Genomic DNA, 8,676 nt, shown 5'->3' on the forward strand with positions numbered 1-8,676 from the left:
AAAAAAAAAAAAAAAAAAAAAACTCAAAGTAGTAATCAGGAAAGATCCTAGAAACAGCAGATGGTCTGGAAATAGAGCTGGCAGAGTTCAGGAAATAAGTGAGAAAATAAGTCATTATATAAAGCAAAGCCATGTTGGAGACTGTGTAGAGGAGAAGATGTACTACAGAAAATATGGGGAGGAGTATAAACTACAAATAAAAGAAAACAAAAAAGAATAGAAGTAAGCAAATTTTAAAATAATCAAAAGACTGGGATACAGAAGAAAGATGAGAAGGAATCAAGTTACAGAGCTAGTGTATCTGAATAACGGATCTAAATGACTAAAATAAAAGCAATGCTCAGAGATATAAAAAGCACATTGTCAGAAACACCATTAGCCTATTTAGATGACGGGCCCAACATAAAGCTCAGTGAATTACCTAGGCTTCAATGGTACAGGAAGGATGTTGCCCAGTGATAGGTGCCTGCCTATCACTTACCTACCGTGCATGAGGCCCTGAGCTTCATTTTCAGCACTGCATAAAAGGAAAGAAGGAAAAAGGATGGAAGAAAGGAAGGAAAGAAGGGAAGGGGGAGGGAGGATGAAATTTGGTATATTCTAGACATCCAGCCCATTCTTTTACACAGTGACATTCTGTATACTGAAAGATAGCAAGTAAGTGTAGCCTGAGAAATAATGCATGAAAATAAATTTCATATCCAGCAAAATTTCACTTTAGTTACATACAAAGTGACATTTTTACCCACAGTGAGGAATCATCCATAAAACCCTTTGGAATAGAAAGATAAACTGTGGCACCAAGTCAGGAAGGATGAAGTCATCACATTTATATGAACAGGAACATTTGGTTTATTTAGTCCCAGGGCCAAGTAGTCCTGTCTGTAATTGCATGGGCAGTAATGAAGAATGAAGATTTTTTTAAAGATGTTTCCATATTTTAATGTACAATTTAATACGTGAATTTCCCCTTTTAGTGTATTTGGTTAATATTCCAAATTTCTACATAAATATTTACTATTTTTAATTATTTTAAAATTCTTATAAAATCGGTGATATAACTTTTGTAGTCTTAGATATCAAATCTTTGTGAAGTAAAGCAGATATATTCATGAACCTCTTGAATGATACAGTAAAAATCACCAAAGTTTTATAAAATAATTATAGCACATCGTCATTAGTTGAAAATATCCAAAAGTAGTGCTTGTTTATTACTTGCAGAGATAAAGATGCTTAGAATCTCCTGGAGAAGAAACTGCTGAGAGACGAGGAAGCCATCCCTCTGCTGGGAATCTTCCAAAAGTTAATTGAATCATATCACAGTGACATATGTGCACCTATGTTTATAGGGCACAGTGTGTAATAGCTAAAACTTGGAAACAGCCCATTTCCCCATCAGTTGGAGACTGGATAAAGAAGATGTGGTTTTCCTGTAAAATGGAATATTACTACTCAGCCATAAAGAGTGAGAAATTAGATTTCATTCATATGAAAATGGATGCATATTGAGGATATACACTTAAGTTAAATAAATAAGTCACACGTGTGTAAATACCGAATATTTTCTCTGGTGTGAAAATCTATAATTGTACATAAGATCCTAGTCATATAATTGACAATGTGAAACAGGACGAACAGGGCTTAAGGTGTAGGGGAAATGGGAAGGGCAGGGGAAAGGTAATAAGAGAAAATGAAAAAATGGAAATAAAGTGTTTGTAAATAGGGAAGGGCGGAGGGGGTGAAGGGAGGGCAGGGACAAGGGGAAAGAATGAGAACCAAGACCTGTCACGTAAAGGTACAAGGTCCCAGTGCTGAATGTAACTGTACTCTATGCCTAAAATGTACCAATAAACTCAATGAGAAAAAAAATACACAGTGTATTCCACTTGCTCCACCCAAATGCAAAAGTAAAACTCAGTGGGGTCACCTGCTGATAAGCTCTCATCTCCCCCAAGGAACCTAATTGTTTATAACATCATAAAAATGAGAGTATGCAGTCAGGAAGATATTCAGCCCAGTTTCTTTCAAAGCAATAATGAAAGGAGTAGGAGTTATCCACTTTCCTTCCAAGACAAAGCACAGTGTTCTTTGTCCTTTACGTTGATTGAAGCCAACATGCAGAGGTTTTCCTTACTTTGTTTGTACTTGAAGATCAGTGAATTCTGTCGTCACAGTCAGAAGTGCTTTATTCACACCAAGTGGCCTTAGTTCCCACGACTGGTATGGCATGTTAATAGAAGTGTTTTGCATCAAGGTAACGGGGCCAGAGGTTTCCAGGTTTAATGATATGTCTTTCTTCTGGGGTGTAATATACATCACTAATGCCATCAGTCCACCAGTATTTACCTTCAGCATCCACCTTGCGACCACAGGTTCCTCAAAAAAGGTTAGTTTCTCCTCAACCTGAAGGGTAGCTTCTACAGGTGGAAAAGTATTTTCTGTTTCACAGTCTTCTGTGATTTCTGGAGGGTATACATTTTCTGTAACCCTTCTTTCAGCATCTCCATCATCCAGCCTTTCTCTGGTTTTCACTGTGGTGGGAGCTCCAAAATATCCAAGAGGTACACGCCACCCAGAATCGTGAACTGCCATATGTCCACCTCCTCTCTTTCAGAGACTTCTGGCTTTTCAGAAGCATTCTCTATCAGGTCCAACTGTGCTGCTGCAACTGTTTCACTTAGTAATTTCATCTCCAGTTCATAGTCTGCAGCTTTTGATTCTTTCTTGGTGGACACCTCTTGCTGAGGTTTGCCCACACATACGGGGTAATATTTTCATCTTGAATGATTTTTTTTCCATTTTTCCAGTGTCTAGATCTGCTAAAGTGCTAGCTTGTCTGAGCTTCGCTATGTTAAACTTAAGATGAAGGAGTTCCTGAAGCTGTGAAATTCATCCTACGTACTGTATTGTTTTTGCCTCTCAAATCATGTGGTACAGTTTCCAATAACATTGATTTCAATTTCTCAATTAACTGTAGCCTTAGTTTGCCCTTCGCAGTCTCTATCTCAAACGTTTCACTTGTTTCCTCCTTCCACAAGCTAATGAATTCATTCCTTGGGGGTACAGAAGGATCTGGACTCCCATCACTCTGGATGTAGTGGTTCCAAGTTTGTAGGGGTCTCCGTCCATAGTCAGCTGGCCCCAAGCAGTCCTGATAGCACATGGCAGAGGGCCATGACCAGCAGGAACTGAAGAATGAAGATTTGAAAGGAATGTAACCAAAATGTCAAAGAGAAGTAGGAGGCAGCACGTCTTTTACAACCAAGTGGTCACAGAAGGCAATTTAAAGTTAGGATAGAGAGAGACAGAGAGCAGCGTGGACCTGAGGGTGTGGAGGCCACGGAAGATGCACCCGTTGGGTCTTCTGCTACCCATCGCAGCTGAAGATCCCTGCACTTCTGTGTCCTACACGCACTCCTGTCCTCACGCCCTGAAGAATGCTCTCGGCAAGTGGCTGGACACGGGAAGGCCAGCACGGAGGAGCTTCCCTCCAGGGGTTTCCATCTCGGGGCTTCCCCTCTGCTCCAGAGCTGGTCCGCAGTGGAGGACGCTCGGACCCATCTCCCACGCTGAGCCCTCACAGGGTCTGAAGCCGCCCTTCTCCACCTTCTGCTCAGCTGCCTTCATTTTGTCCTCCGCGACTACACCCGCACGAATCTCACCCACTGCTCATCCCATTTTTAGCATCAGAACTAACAGAGAGAGGAAACTCTGGAAGAACTTCAAGCAAATAATAATGATTTCATTTAAATTATAGGACGAGAGCAGCAGGGAAACAAGCTTACGAGAAGCTGTTAAAGTGGTCCCAGTGCCTATGGGGGATTCAGTAGGCGCTCTAGATAATATCATAGAAATTACTTAGCAACCATTACCACTAAATGTATTAAACCTTGTTGGTTTTTTTTTTTTTCTGTTTCACTGCAGGATATCCCTATACCACACACAGAAAGACTAGAAATTCAGAAGAGGTCATAAGGAATAGCAGACATAGAATGCTTTTGTCTATGAAAAACAAACTGAAACCAAACATGTAATTTAATAAATGCAAATAGAATAATCTTAACTCAAATCGGTAAGGGGAGGTCGGAAAGCCAGATACAGAGTAAAATAGATATTAGTGGAGTTGTCTTTCATTAATCTCTTCAGTTTTAAGAGAAATAATTATTTTTTTATTTTATTAGATTATTATGTCTATTGTATTGTCTTATGTTTTAATATTTTTTTAAAAAATTTGTTATTAGTGCATGTTGCCAGGAGGTAGTGGTCACATTCGTTACAGAGGGTCTGCATTTGTATGTAACGCATCTTAATTCTCTTTTTATCCCTTCTCTCTCTCCTCTCTTCAACCTTTTTTCCTCTCCCCATTTACAAAAGCTCTATATTTTTTCTTCAATTCTTTTTTCCTTTAACTCTCTTTTCCTTTACTTCATTCTCCCTCTACTAAGTGTTTCCTTTTCCATTTGGAAAAATACCTGTCCTTCATTTTACTCCTTATTCAGACTTCAGGATACTCATGCAAGAGAAACAATGTGATATTTAAGCATTTGTATCTGATTTATTTTATTTAAGATCATGTTCTCACGATACATCCATTTACCTAAAAACGCCTCAAGTTTATCTTTCTTTATGGCAAAATAGCACTCCATTGTGTATAAATGCCACATTTTCTTTACCCATTCCTCTGTTGATGGATATATGGGCTGTTTCCAAAATTTAGATATTCTTATTTGTGCTTCTATAACATGTGTATGCATTTATCTCTATGGTATGATGATTTCAACTCTTTTAGGAAGATACCTAGAAGGTAAATAGCTGGGTCAAGTGCAAATTCTAATTTTAATTTCTTGAAGAATCTCCATACCAGTTTCCATCATTGTTGTACCAGTTTCGACTCCCACCAGCAATGGAGAAATTTCATTTTCCCCCAGAGTCAAGCCAACATTTGTTTCTGGTTGATTTCTTGGTGATACCTGTTCTTTCTGGGGTTAGAAAGAATTTAAGTGTTATTTTCATTTTAATTTTACAACTGGCAAAGATGTTGAGCATATGAATGTATTTATCAGCTGTTTGTTCTTCATCTGAGAAGTATATATTCATTCCAGATGGCCAGTTTTTGATTAGGTCTTTAAACATGGGAGTCTAATTCTTTTGTTTCTTTTACATATTCTAGATACTGATCCTTTAAGGAATAGATTTTAATTTGGTGTGTTTGGATTTGTTGATATAGTATAATATATCTTGTTTAAATGTGCTTTTGTTCATGAAGTATTTTCTTACACCTGAGTCTTCAAGAGTTTCACCTATTCTATCAAGAAGCTTGAAGGGAGGGCGGGGGAATGGGAAAAAAAGAAGAACCAGGGTTAATTATGCAAAGGTACAAATTTCCAACAATGAATGTCATTATATTGTATACATTAAATGTACCAATAAAATTATTTTTTTAAAAAAAGCCTGAGGTGCCTTAGTTTATTTACTTGAGCCAGCTCTGTTTATCTGATGTGGATAATCAGTGCTATAAACTTCCCTCTTAGAAATGCTTTCATTGAGTGCTGTAGGTTCTGTTTTATTGACTTTTTATTTGATTGAATAAACTGTCTAATTTCTTCTTTAATTTCTTCTATAACCCATTGATTATTTTAGATGGTATAAATTTATTTCCATTTGTTTGCAGAGTTTCTATGGTGTCTTTTGATATTGATTTTTAGTTTCATTCCACAGTTATCTTGTAATATGCATGGTATAATTTTCATTCTTTTCCACTTACTTAAGCATGCTCAATACTACTATGTGATATATTTTGGAGAATGTCTTATGTGCTGCTAAGAAGAATGTATATACTATTTTTGTTGTGTAGAAGACTGTAGATATCTACTAAGTCCATTTGTTCTGTGGTTTGGTTCAACTCTAATATTTCTCTGTTGATTTTTGGTCTAGTTTATCTATCATTTTATGATGGAGATATTGAGATTCCCTCATTACAGTTATAATGGTGTTTATCTGATTTTCTTTTTTTCTTTTTTCTTTTTTTTTTTTTTCGGTACTGGGGATTGAACTTGGGTCCTTGCACTTGCAAGGCAGGCCACCGAACTGCTGAGCTAAATCCCTGGCCCTTATCTGATTTTCTTTATGTCCATTAATGTTTGTTTTATGAAGCTACGTGCACCAGTGTTGGGTGCATATATGTTTATGATTGCTATCTCTCCTAGTTGGATTGTTTCCATAGCAAGTATGTAGTGATGTTCTTCATCTCTTGTGATCAATTAAGGTAGCTACTCTTGCTTTTTTTGTGGTTCCTGTTCCATAGAATTTTTTTTTTCACCCTTTGGCTTTTAGTCTATGAATTTCTTTTTGGATTAAATGTGTTTCTTCTATGCAGTATATTGTTGGATCTTGTTTCTTGATCCATTCTGCTAATCTATGTCTTTTTATTTGTGAGTTGAGACCATTTACATTGATGGTTATAACTAATAGATATTGATTTATCCTTATATATTATATATTTTCTCCTGCTGTTGGTTCCTTTTCCAATCCATTTAGTTCCACACTTTGCCTGATGGATTTACTATATTAGACTTTTTGATATTGTTATCCTTATTGCCTCTTTCTAGAATATCCTTGATAGTTTTTTGAGTGATAGTTTTCTGCTCATGAATCTATTCACATGCTTTTTATCAATATGTATTGTACTTAGCCATCAATTATGAAATATAATTTTGTAGGACATGCCAATTTGGGTTGAAAGTTATTTTCTTTTAGGGCTTGAAATGCTTTACTCCATGCTCTCCTTCACTTTAAGGTCTGTGTGAAAAGCTTGATATAATTTTGATGAATTTTCTTTTATAATGATTTGTTTCTTTTCTCTAATAACTTTTAAAATTTTGTTCTTCTGTTGATTATGATGTATTTTGGTGTGGATATTTTTTATCATGGCCATTATTTGTTATCATGCCTCAGTTATCTGTACATCAATTTCTTTTTTCATGTTTAGAAAGTTTTCTGCTATTATTTGTATAAATAGAAGTGTTATCCCCTTTGCACAATCTTCTGGTTTTTCATAACTTTCAACTATTACTGAATAATCTTAGTTTGCATCCTCCACCAGCTGCTGGATAAATTTTTCATATCTCCTTGTTATTTCTAAGTTATCTCTCATTAGTTGATCACCAACCATAACCATTTTACTGCCTGCACATTCAATGCATGTTTTAAACTCCTGGATTTCTGTTTGTTTCTGTTTTATGGAATCCAGTTCTTTTCTATTCTGTGTATTCATGGTTTGTATGTCTTTCCTAGCACCTCTAGTGTTTTATAAGTATCTTCTCAAGACTTATTAGTCATTTGTTTAAATGGTATCATTATCTCACTAATTATCTCTGTTCTGAATACTTTCAGAGTCTTATTGATCTATTTTGTTACCTCCACTGCTACCATTTCAGATATTTTAGCTGTGTGGCTTTTACTTTCTTCCCCACAATGTCCCCTGGATGTCCTTTGGGGGAGCTGAGCACTTTCAGAGACATTTTGCTTCTCTGTGCTTTATTTCTTTTGTGGGAAAGTGTTTGTCTTCTGTGCAAAGGCCTGCAGACCACTTATAATTACTAGCTTTCTTGTTAGTCTTGAGATCTCTGTAGATAGTGTCTACTTTTTAGAGATTTCCTTTAGGTATAGCTACCTACTAGACTTCAGTCTGGCACGAGAGCCAACCATTTCCATTATTAGGGAAGGAAGAACATAGCCTATTTGGACCAGTACCTAGTTCTTTGGTAAGAGAGTGCAGAATTGTTTATGATTCCCAGACAATCTACATATTGACATACAGAGAAAACCAATTAGTAGCTATTAGCATTTCACCTTTGCTAAAGTAGTAAAATCAGCAAGGGTGATAGCATAAAATATAACATGGAAAATGATAAACCATAATAACTAACACTGTACCACCTTAATCATAGAAATGAGGTCTATAGTTATAATACAAAGTCTAAGAGAAATCAGACATTGATATACATTAAACATCTACTAAATAGAGCAATTTTACTTCCATTAATAATAGAATAGTGTTCAACCATAGTAAGATATATTTAATTATCTACAGATTTATAAGGGTGAACTACTATTGCAATGTTGGAAGTTTCAGGAAATGGGAGCAAGTACAAAATATAATTTGAAAAATTTCGACAATAGACAATAGAAAGAGGGTGATAAAATTGATGTAAAAGGTAGTAAAAGCAAATTAATAGTATTAGATAACAATAACAAAGAAAAACCAATAAAGAAAAATGATAAATGATAAGGAAAAGAGATTAAATTAGAAGAAGAAAAACCAAGATAAAATAATAAGGAAACAAATTGAAAGGAAGATAGAAAAGAAGAGAGAGCTGGGAGTGGTGACACATGCCTGTAATCCCAGCACTTGGAAGGCTGAGGCAGGAGGATCACTGCGAGTTTGAGAGCAGCCTGGGCTACACAGTGAGTTCCAGGTCAGTCTCAGCTACATAGTGAGACTCTGTCTCAAAAAAACAAGAAAAGAAAAAAAAAAAGAAAAGAAGAGAGAAAAATAAGACCCAATCAACCAAATAAAACAGTAATATATATATAACATGTAATATATGTAATCATGCAGTTATTATAGAACTGTATAATTATATAAAATATACTTATAATATATCATAATATATA

At 35.8% G+C, this 8,676-nt stretch overlaps 1 pseudogene; it reads right to left on the bottom strand.

The window, feature by feature from the left end:
- Positions 1–47: 47 nt before the first annotated feature.
- On the bottom strand, positions 48–3,163 carry LOC104864797 (annotated as a pseudogene).
- Positions 3,164–8,676: the final 5,513 nt, after the last annotated feature.

This window comes from Fukomys damarensis, unplaced genomic scaffold, assembly GCF_012274545.1.
Source record: "Fukomys damarensis isolate Sample0158 unplaced genomic scaffold, DMR_v1.0_HiC HiC_scaffold_38, whole genome shotgun sequence".
NCBI classification, from domain to species: domain Eukaryota; kingdom Metazoa; phylum Chordata; class Mammalia; order Rodentia; family Bathyergidae; genus Fukomys; species Fukomys damarensis.